This window comes from Pygoscelis adeliae, unplaced genomic scaffold (assembly GCF_000699105.1).
Source record: "Pygoscelis adeliae isolate BGI_AS28 unplaced genomic scaffold, ASM69910v1 Scaffold6, whole genome shotgun sequence".
Classification (NCBI taxonomy): domain Eukaryota; kingdom Metazoa; phylum Chordata; class Aves; order Sphenisciformes; family Spheniscidae; genus Pygoscelis; species Pygoscelis adeliae.
In genome coordinates this window covers 1,976,228-1,987,788 of record NW_008825075.1, presented here as the reverse complement: position 1 = coordinate 1,987,788, position 11,561 = coordinate 1,976,228, and positions in this window count along the sequence as shown.

The window sequence follows — 11,561 nt, the reverse complement described above, 5'->3', positions numbered from 1 at the left end:
TTTCGGGTGGTGCGGGGGGGGGTGGGAAGCCAAGGTAACTTAGAGGGGAGAAGCTGAGGTAAATTAGAGGGGACAGAGGAGACTTTTTTTGGGGAAAAGCTGAGGTTACTTGGGACAAAAGTAGCTTTTTTGAGGGAAAAGCTGAGGTAATTTAGAGGGGACAGAGGTGACTTTTTTGGGGGGGAAATCTGTGGTAAATTGGAGGGGACAATTTTGGGGAAAGCTGAGGTAACTTAGAGGGGAAAATGAGGTGGTTTTGAGGAAAAAGCTGAGGTAACTTCCAGGGGACAGAGGTGCATTTTGGGGGGAAAGGCTGGGATAACTCATGACAAACATTTCTTGAGGGAAAAGCTGAGGTAACTTGGGGGGAGAGAGGAGATGTTTTTGGGGGAAAAGTTGAGGTAACTTAGAGGTGACAGGTCACATTTGGGGATGGAAGCTGAGGTAAATTAGAGGGGGCAAAGTGAGAGCTTTTTTGAGGGAAAAGCTGAGGTAATTTAGAGGAGACAGGACATTTGGGGGGGAAGCTGGGATAACTCGGAGATGACAATGAAACATCTCTTGAGGGAAAAGCTGAGGTAACTTGGAAGAAAATCAGCTTTTTGAGGAAAAAGCTGAGGAAATTTAAAGGGGACAGGTGACATTTTGGGGGGGAAATCTGAGATACTTGAGATGACAAAATGAGCTTTTTTGGGTGGGAGGAAATCTGAGGTAAGAGGAGAGAGAGCACATTTTAGGAAAAATCTGAGGTATCGTATAGGGACAGCGGATATGTTTTGGAGGGGAAAGCTGAAGTAACTAGAGGGGACAGTTTTTAAGGAATATATGTGGTACCTCAGAGGGTACAGGGTAAGCATTTTGGAGAGAAAGGCTTAGCTTTCTTAAGGGAAGAATCAGCGTTTTGGAGGAGAAAGTTCGAGGTAACTAAGGGGAATGAGCAAGCCCCAGGGGAGAGTGTTGTGACTGATGAGTAGTGCTGAGGTTACTTAGGATAGGGTGAACATTTTTGAGGGTGAAATCTGAGGAACATTAGGGAATACATTAGCAGTGATGTTGCAAGAGGCGGAAAGGATGAAACTTTGAGGAGGCCATGCTGAACAAGCTGTCTTTGTGAGGTTGCTCTGGCTCTAAGCATTAAGGTGCAGGAGGGATGAACAGAGAGTCATGGAGTGGGATCTTAATGGTAGAAAAAAAGAATCCTTGTAGGGATTGATTAGATTTAACAAAGCTATGACATTTTACTTAATTTACAGCTCTAAAGCTCAAGTTCAAGAGAAAATCATGGACACATTGTCTACAGAGGAAGGCAGAAAAGAATCACCAGAACTTCCTGGTGAGTTGAGCAAGAGGTTCTTGTGCAGTGAAGGGGCTAAGGGGCAGGGAGAGAGAGTGACACTGGGGAAAAAAAGATGAGGGGGATGCCAGGATGGAAAATTACACTTGAAATGTGCTGCAGGGAAGACGCAGGTCAGACTAACACAGTGGTGCTCCAAAAGTCAGTGCTTACTGGGTGTAGCAGTAAGGAGTTGGCACTTGTCAGTTCTAACTGTGTCCTCCTTCTTTGGCAGCAGCTGGTGGAGAAGCTGCAGCATGGGCAACCTCCCTGTAACCAGAGTTTGGTCTTTGCTTGTGTTGGCCTTTTGCTGTGTTGCTCCTTTGGCTGCCTGGAGAGAGTGACAGCCCTGTAAGGAGAGTCATTGAGAGTCACTGTCTCTGCACCTGAGGGGGAAATGGAGCTCTCTGGACCCCAAGCCCAACCTGTAAGCAGGGGAGGGCCATTTGCCTGCCCCACTCCTCCAGCCACAGCGGCTGCATCTTTCTGCCTGCTGGCGGCCTGGCCAGCATGACCCCCTCTGTAGTTGGGGTGTGGCACAGCCTTTGGCAACCTGTGAAGCCCCATAGCATGTTGAGTGCTCTGGCCTCCATCTGCCTGGGGGGGCAGGTCTGAGGCTTTTCTTTGCAGCTCATGGCTAGGGCTTGGTCCACAGAGGTTGTCTGCACAGAGCACTCTTTCTCCTCTGGAAAGTCATATTTGTCCCCGTCTTTCTCCATGTTGGGGTGAGTGAGTAAGAGAGTTTGTCCTTTAGGGCTCTTAAACTTGCTTCAGCTTAGCTTGAACTTCCCAGGAGAGCAAGGGCTCTGTGCAGCATCAGCTGGTGAGTGGAGGGAGAGTCCAGGCTTGCTCCTTCTTTCTCTGGACAGAGCGAAGCCACTTGGTAGTAGTGTGGGCGAGGCGACCTGCCTGTAGTCAGGGCCTGTGTCCCTGCCTGTGTGTCTGCCTGTCCTGCTGGCAAGCTGCCAGCATGACAGCCCCATACTTGGGGTGTGTCCCCCAAGCTGTGGAGCCCTTTGTCCCCAGGAGCTGCCTGCCCTCCCTGTAAGCAGGGCTGGGGAGGCTGCAGGGCTGCAGCTGGCTGCTTTAGCCAGGCAGCAGGAACGAGCCCTCCCTGGCCCTTTAGAGTGTGCAGGCTGAGGAAGTAGTGTGCCAGAGGGAGGGCACAGCCCCAGCTTTGATGCTGGTTTTACTGGGGTGACCTCCCCACAGCTGGGGTCGAGGTGGCTCCCAGGGCTCCTGAAGAGAGAGGAGCTGTTGTGCTGCAGCCAGGAGGGCTAGCCTGTAACTGGGGCGTAGGCTGGTGCCTCCTGCTCCTCCGTGGGGCTTGCTGGGAGTGCCGAGCTAGTGGCAGGGGAGCGCCTTGTAGGCAGGGCTGTGCATGTCCCTGTCCTGGGCTGCCTCGCTTGGCAGGAGGTGGTTAGAGGGACGCCCTGTAATCAGGCAGGTATCTCTGGCCCCAGCCTTTCAGGGGTGTGGGGCCAAGATGCATGGGGCCAGGCTGGGCATGCCCTCCCTATCATTGGGGCTGGGGTCCCGGCCCCCTGGCCTTTGCCCCTACTGCTCCCCACTGCCTGGCTGCTGAGAGCTGTTCCTGCTACTGCGGGGGAAGGCCGAGCTCTTTGGCTCCCTGGGTGTTGACCTGGCTGTAATCAGGCTGTGGGTCTGGGAGCCTTTGTGCTCAGCTGGCAGCTTGTGTGGGGTGACTGCCCTGTTAGCGGGGTGCAGGTCAGGGTGCCCCTGTGTGCTGGTTTTCACTGGGATAGAGTTATTTTTTTCCGTAGTAGCTAGTATGGGGCTATGCTTTGGATTTGTGCTGAAAACAGTGTTGATAATGCAGGTATGTTTTAGTTCTTGCTGAGCAGTGCTTACACAGAGTCAAGGCCTCTTCTGCTTCTCACCCCGCCCCACCAGCAAGTAGGCTGGGGGTGCACAAGAAGCTGGGAGGGGACACAGCCAGGACAGCTGACCCCAACTGACCACAGGGATATTCCATACCATATGATGTCATGCTCAGCCTATTAAAGCTGGGGAAGAAGGAAGGGGGGACGTTTGCAGTTACAGCGTTTTGTCTTCCCAAGTAACTGTTACACGTGATGGAGCCCTGCTTTCCTGGAGATGTCTGAACACCTGCCTGCCTATGGGAAGTAGTGAATGAATTCCTTGTTTTGCTTTGCTGGTGTGTATGGTTTTTGCTTTCCCCATTAAACTGTCTTTATCTCAACCCATGAGTTTTCTCACTTTTACCCTTCCGATTCTCTCCCCCCTCCCACTGGGGGGGAGTGAGCAAGCGGCTCTTTGGTGCTTAGTGGCTGGCTGGGGTTAAACCACGACACCCTGCATGAGAGAGAAAGAGCGAGCTTCCCTTGGCCTTTGGGACTAGGGCTGCCCTGTAACTCGGGGCCCAGCCAGTGTTCTGGAGTCCCAGGTACTTTGCAGTCCAGCCAGCAGCTCGAGCCCCCCATCAGCAGGGGTGCAGCCTCTGTGGCTGCTGCTTTGCATGCCCAGCTCCATTTGCCCAGGATGCCTGCCTCTGAGCCCATCTCCAGCACCAGCTGGAGCTCTGCTGTGCAAAGTGATGGGTGAGGAAAGCTGAGCTCGGAGGTTTTTGTTGGGGGTGGGGGGGTGTTGGGTAGGGGTTTGGCCAGTGGCCAGCAGTGGTCTGGGGAGCTCCCTTCTGGGGGTGGTCAGTGTGCCACTGTCCTTCAGGCAGAAGAGTTGGTGCTTGCCTGTTCTAATTGTGTCCTCCTTCCGTGGCAGCAGCCGGTGGAGAAGAAGAGGTATTGTGTGGAACTGCAAGGCAAGAGTGAGCCAGAAGTTACTGACGGGTACTCAGTAAAATGCATTTTGAGATTGTGTTCTGTATGTAGCAACTTTCCTACCCCACTTGCCTGTAGCTCCTGCCTATCAAATTGCACTGCACACGTTATTTTACCCTTGCAACAACCATTGCAGTTCTTGCAGTGGTGAGGCAGTTGTGTGTTTGACCTAAGGGCTACCACATGGAAGCTCAAGGATCACGGGTTTATTGTCCCCAAACTCCTGTCTGCAGTCTGGATAGGGGTTTGGTGACATTGCAGTACCACAGAGGAGATATGTGGTAAGGTAGGATTCTGGTGGTATTGCAGTGTCCCTGTGGAGGGAGGTAGGTTTTCCATTCCAGGTTTGGTGGCATTGCACTCTGCTAGGCATGACTTTGAAAAGAAAAGCCAGGATGTGGGTCTGCGGATGGGTTCGGCTCTGTGGGGCCGAAGGCCAGGGGTGTTGGGAGCTGGGCAGGGGCTCACAGCCCCATGGAGCTGAAACAGGGGTCTGGGCTGTGGGCAGGGTGGGAAGAGCCCCATGGGGGGTTTAAAATGGGTCCCATGTCAGGGGACCAGGACAAAAAGTTATGGATTTCCCCATGCAAGATGCTGTTGCAGGTGTTTTCAAGCAAATATGGAGTGCATGCTTGGGAATGGAGCCAGGATATTTAAAAGCTGATTGACAAGAATGTAGAATCTAGAGTAATTCTACTTTTACCTCTGAATTTGAGATCAGGGTCTACTAAACATTAACCAACACCACCTTGAATGTAACTAGAAATGTCAGCTTCTGAATTTAGTCAGAACTTCAACAGGGAAAAGAGAAGTGATCTGAATGCCTATAAAAACCTCATGAAAACTGAACCAAAAGGAAGAGTAAGTTAATGAAACCTGAAGACAAAAGTTTACATGAATGAAGGTCTTTTGTGAGCTCAGACTGCTATGCTTGTGTGATTAGTTGTTGGTTTTTATATATCACATGTAACCTGTTACAGCAGGCAGTTGCAGCTTATTACCTCAGAAGGGAATTAGTGATGCAACTTGTAAGTCACATTGGTGACTTGGTGTACTTTGGCAATACAGGACTTTACACATTTACATCTACGAGATAACAGCAACTGTGGCAGAGAATGAAGTACTTCTTCAGAAGTCAATACAAATATCGAATTCTATACCACATCTAGCTCTATAGAATGGTTAAAACAGTTTATGAAGTTGAATGTGATTTAGCACTATAAAATAAGCTGTTATATAGTTTTCAATTCGTAAAAGAGGGAGATGTAAATGTGTGTTTGGCTTTTTAAAGCTTATATAACTTTGGTACTGGCAAACATTACTGAGTAAGATAAGAGATGTAGGTGCCCATGTAAACTACATGACATAACCTTTTTATACAGTTATGATTTTTTCTCCTATCTTGGTTATAATCACTTTCCTTAAAGATCTCACATGCTCTACCACACACTTCAAGAGGAATTCAATAATGCCAATTTACTTTTTCTTTTTCACTGAATGAAAGCCAAAGATGGAGTTAATTTTCCTGACTTGTCTCATGATCTTTCAAAGGCGTGAGAGCAGCTGACATATCTGCCTACATTGGACCTATCTATAGCAGACCAGTGGCTCTCAAGAGCAGGCGCTGCAAGTGTAGAGGGATAAGCTAGCTTGGCTGAAATGGCATCAGACTTCTGTGTCTAGGAAACTGAAGATCACTACATCCCAATTAAAAATGCTTCTCCTCCCTGTTACTCTTGTCTTTTGTCACTATCTAATTAATAAAAAAAGAAAGCCCACTGTTTTCTGCAATTATAATAATCCTCTCAGTTTTCTTTGTTCTGTTCTCATCTTAGGCTTCCAAAAATAAGGCTGAAAATGAGCTTTCAGTTGTAAAGAAAGAAAAAAGGAGATGGTGCTGATCATTGAAAACCACCTGATCATTTAATAACAACTCAAGCTGTGGACTACCATAAGGGGATGGCAGTAAGTTGGATCACACCAAATTTGTTCAGTAACGATTTAACTTCTGTCGTACCTCAAGAGAAAAATCTGAGACTGTATTTACCCTAAGTTTTAAGTCAAACATAAGTAAATTAATTTTTAATATAAAATTAGTATTACTCTTTCTAGTGAGGCACTCCTAGAAATCCACTGCATTAAATATTATCAAGCCTTCTCTGAAATACTCCTGAGAATGTATAGAGAGTATCCTTTATTCATGCAGAAATTAAGTAGAAAATAAGCAGCAAGAACTCTAGCATAATAATTTGTGCAGAAAGAGAGTCAGTAGGAAAACAGCTTTTGTTTGCAATTTTGACACTTTTTCCTCCTCCTGCACAACATTTTGGTTCCAAACACATCATCATGTAGGAAGCAGCCACGGCTGGGGTTGTTCTGCAATTTACACTGTGGTCTCCTCTCCTCCTGTGTCAAAAAAAAAAAAATCTCAGTGTTAGCATGCGTGAAAGGAGTGTATTCACCCTAAACCCTGTAAAGGAGGGCAGGGGGTGCCAAAGGAGGATCCCAGCGCCTGGGGAAAGAAAAGCTGGGCCGTTCCCCGTTGTACTCCCACTGCTCTCGCTGCCCTCGAGGAGGCCCCTCCATGCTGTTTGCAGCCACCTTTTTGTTATGTCAGTGGCTCTTAGGACACTAGTACCACTTAAGAAACAAATGTATTATTAATGCTGCCTAGTAGCACTCACTGAACACGTGAGTGAGAAGCAACGATGTGGTGGGGTGGTGTTGCGGGGGCAAGACCAGGGCTCGGAGGTGGCTCCCGAGCATGGGGTGGAGGGGCCCCTGCCGAAACCTGTCCTGGCTCACTCTCAGCTGATACCAGCAGACCCCGGCTGACATCTTCCTCAGCCTTGGGTCCGCATGGGGTTCCCTTTACGAATTAACGGTCTGCTTCATGTTTTGTTTTGGGTTTGGGGTTTTTTTCCCCCTTAGTTCCCAGCTGAAGTTTGACTGTGCTCACCCACTAGCTATTATTTAAAGTTACACTTTCACTTGGCCCCAATAACTCTTTAGAACAGAAAGGGATACTGTTTGCTATGCAGCGATGACCGAGGTTGTTTTTGTCCATGCTCAGGGAGAAACAGGCTACCTGATACTTTCCTGGTCCCTAGGAAGCGATTTTTGCCACGGCTAAAACCAGCCCAGGTCGAGCCAAGCCTGGGCATGTCCCGAGGCCCCGCACCAGTGACAAGTTGGTGGCAATGGAAAAATGATACTGGGCTATGTTCCCTTGACCAAATACCTTTCAAAACCTATTACTTGTATGAGACCTTAAAAATACACTGTTGACATGCCCTAATAGCAGTGCTGCTACTCGTCAGCTTTTGTTTCGCTGCAGGGCCTTGGAGTCTGTTAAGCAGTGGCATCAAAGTGCCCAGGCATGGTCTAAAGACCATATCAGACAGTCCCTGCACGCAGGAAATTCATATTTGAGTAGACGTGCCGAAGGAAACCAGGGGTGCAGATGGATGCTCGTGAAAGGTGGAGGAAACTCACCCCAGCTTTTCTAACCAAGTCACAATAAAAGAAGAAAGGGACTGTCTCTTAATGTCCAGTAGACAGCTAAAACTCTACTAATTGTTTCTTTTCCCTTTCTAGTACCTCATGTCTCTCCTATTCCATACACACGGTTTTATTTTTAATGCAGTACTTCCACGGTTTGGCAAGTGCTCTGAGAAAAGTAGGAACAGCATGTTAAAAATGCAATTACATTGTGCCAGAGCAGAATCATACAGCAGCAGTGATAGTGTGTCTCACTACAGTAGCTTTTTAAGAGCACTAGTAGAAAGGGATTGTCAGTAAGGATGATCTTAGGATTTGTAATTCATCTGAACAATGTTTATCATAATTATAACTTTAACCGCAGACCTTATAGCATTGCTAGCATCACTGTGTTAGCATGTTTGTTGTTATTGTGACTAATTTTAATTTAAATTGCAATAGATCTCAGGGGCCCAGCTATGAGAGTCCATTACACAAAGCATGGACAGACTTGCAAAATGAAATAGCCCGTGTCCTGAGGTATTTAAAACTTGAGACATGGCAGTAAAAGTTCCTTTTTAGGAAACAATTATGTGTTTTGCAATAGACTGCAAACAGGCAAAAAATTGTTACGAAGTTATAGAAAAAGATAGGATTTTTTAAAATCATTAGAAATTCATAACATTCTAGGCTAAGAATAATGTTTTTAAAAGGACTGCATACTTGTACATATATATGTCTATTAAAATACATACATACTTACCTGCCCTTCTACAAATATTTATTGAAGTCCTTTTTCTCCTTTTTGATTTTTTTCTTGTCAATAGTGCTGTAGGAGTTTTTTCAAAATTATCTTAATACACCTGTTATTTCCTCTCTCACGCATGAATAATGCAGTTTTTCCAAACTCCAAATGAAATTATAGTCTACTACAATGTGTTGGATAGTGCCAATTGGGTATAGAAAATTAGATAATCCATCCCCTTGAGCCTGAATTACTTCGGTCACTTTGAAAATGAGACTTGAAAACACAGGAAAGGCTGTACAGTTTAATGTCCTTTCCAAAAACATTTGTAAATTGTAAAATGAAGAATTCCTCATTATGTGCAATTGGTATGGAAGTTTCCAGTGCTTTAAAACCAAACCTCCTCTTGAAAGTATTTTTCACCAATTTTTGGCTTACTTTGCCCCCACTTCCAGTAGTTTTATGCTCCAGGGATCTATAAAGGAGACATCCCCACTTACGTATGGAGAGAAAGATTTTTATGAATATCAAACAAGCATAATTTATGCAGAAGCTCTATTAAAAACTCTGTTTGGCACTTTTACTTGCATTAGTAATATGAGAGCTCCATTAAAATGAATTTTTCAAAAATGTGTTGGACCCCAGTTCTCTCAACGCATTCCCGTAGTTAATCTCAGTTTTCATTGCCCAAGGACTGCTAATTTATTAGTATTAACAATATCCTCTTTGTTACCTTGCATAGAGCTTCTTACGTGTTCTCTTGTGTGCATACATTTACATTTATTTACACACATACATACTTGCATTGGATGAAATCCTGGGCCCTCTGAAATCAGTTGTAAAAATCCTACCGACTTCAGCAAGAATCAGAATCTTTTTCTATGATTCCTGTGTTTTAGCCTCGGTACTTTTAGCCTCAGAACAGAGGCTAACTGTTGATTAGCCTGATTTAGGCTAACAGAGGTTAACCTCTGATTTAGCAGATTAACCTCTTACAGGTTTATAGGCAGCCTTTGTGCACTTTGGGTCCTCTCCTTGCATACAACCATGATAACTAGAATTTGGCCATATTGGTTCAACTTTTATTCACTCATTATTCACTCTGCATTTCCATTTGTTTACTGCTGTGCTGCATACATTATACTACTATGTTACATATTCCTCATTGGCTTTATTCACAGAAATCATACTTTAACTTTTATCACTCCTTCACATTTTTCCTATTCTGGAGAGGCATGTAAAAGAAGCTTTTGTATTTTTTTAACCTACACAAACCGTTGCTAACAAGCTTCTAGAATGATTTAGGAAGCTACACTAAGTGATTAAGTTCCAGAGCTGCTCCATATTGAAAATAATTAAAGACTGTCAGTGTATTTTACTACTGTATAAAGTAAGATTTATTATCTTGTCTTATCTTATGCCTTAACAGCAGCTTGATCTTGCCAATTATCCTATTATCCATAATTTCAGATGCATTACTGAGCTATTTGAGTTCCTATCATTTAAATCTATTACCAAAAAATGCTTAAAAAAAAAAAAATCAAAGTATATGAAGCAGTAAAGGCCACTTCAGACTAGTATGTGGAAACCTTGGAATAACTTATGGATGGATCTAGGATACCCCATACATATTTGGTTAGATACTGAACTATTCCCACAGTGTATGATTCATAACTCACAGGAAGCAGATGAAGCGGATGCTGAACTGAATTATGTCCTCTATTGCCTCCCTGCTGTTTACTAGTGCAAGTTAGGAACACAGTTTATCTTTGTGACTATTCTAGTCCTGATACTAATCTGTATCTTCAGCTTCGCAAGCTTAGATTTCTGTTTCTATTTTTATAAGGAAATTATGACATTATTATTCACAAATTAATTATGTACTATGATTATAATTATGCATTAAATAATCAGCTCACTGTTATTGGTCGCTACGTTTATTTGTAGTCAAAGCAGTTACTTTGAAACACATACTTCAGGGTGTGTGTACAAAACCAAAAAGATGAAATTTCTTTTCTCTTAGTTCCCTACTTGTTGTGCCAAACATTTTTTTTCTTGGGTAAGCAAAGTCTTTTTCAAAATAGTCACTGTATTAATCATTGACTTATTTATTTTGAAATGTAGAAACAATGGAATAAACAGAAAACAAAAAGGGATGTTTTCTGCTAAGTAATGAATTATTCAAGCAGTTAATGATGGAAACAATGACTTCATTGATGCTACAGCTCTCTAAGGCAATGCTATGAAAAAAAATGCACTGAAACAGAGCCATCCTTTAAGTTAAGAATCAGAGCAGGTGCAGGCCTGTTGTCTGAGGGTTGTCACTACCAGCTGAATGGACCGTGTCTCAGCTTTGACTGGCATGAGTAGGCAAAACTATTCATTCGCACCCCAGAAAAGGGCAATGGTGAAATGAGTTAATCCACATATCACACAGCCTGGGAGTTGGATTTGGTTCTGCTGATACAACAATAGGCAAAGGAATGCCAAAGTGTGCGTGTGGAATCATTTCTAAAACACTCACGTGAAAGGCTGTCCACAGTGAACGACATGCAAAAAGAGAATCCACACAGCCTTTAAGACGCTACTCATAGTGTTTATATGAAGCCAGATCCAGTATGATGCTGATGTTATGGGGAGAACTAAGTGACGTGCATAGATATATTTCTTCCTTACTAATTATTTTTAAGTAGGAGAAACGTGCCCATTAATCCTTTTAATTCTTCTTGGAAAGTGGTATAGTTTCACCAAGAAAAGTACCCCAGAACAGCCAACAGCCAGTTGATTGGGGCACTTCTCTGATAGATGAGGCGTGTCATTTTGTCTCATGTTGACAATTGCTCTGAACTCAACTCTCCCGTGTTGCGAGTGAGTGCTCTAATAGCTAGGCTGTTGCCTCAAATAACTGTTGCCTGTTTTCAAGAAGAAACGTTTAGGCACTTAACTTCAGCCGAGGTTGTCAACACAGAATCCTTCTCTGACAGAGACGCGCTCAAAGTTCTGGGGATCATATCTCAAGAGCAGCAGTATTTAAGCCACAACCCTTTATAGACATCCCATTAGCTATTTTAGTCTAGTCCTGTTGTGAATCCTGGTCTGAACTGATCAAGTGAGAGTGTTTATATCACCTAACCGTGGAATTTAACTTAGTCAATGTAAATCAGACACACTCAATGCAGAGGGC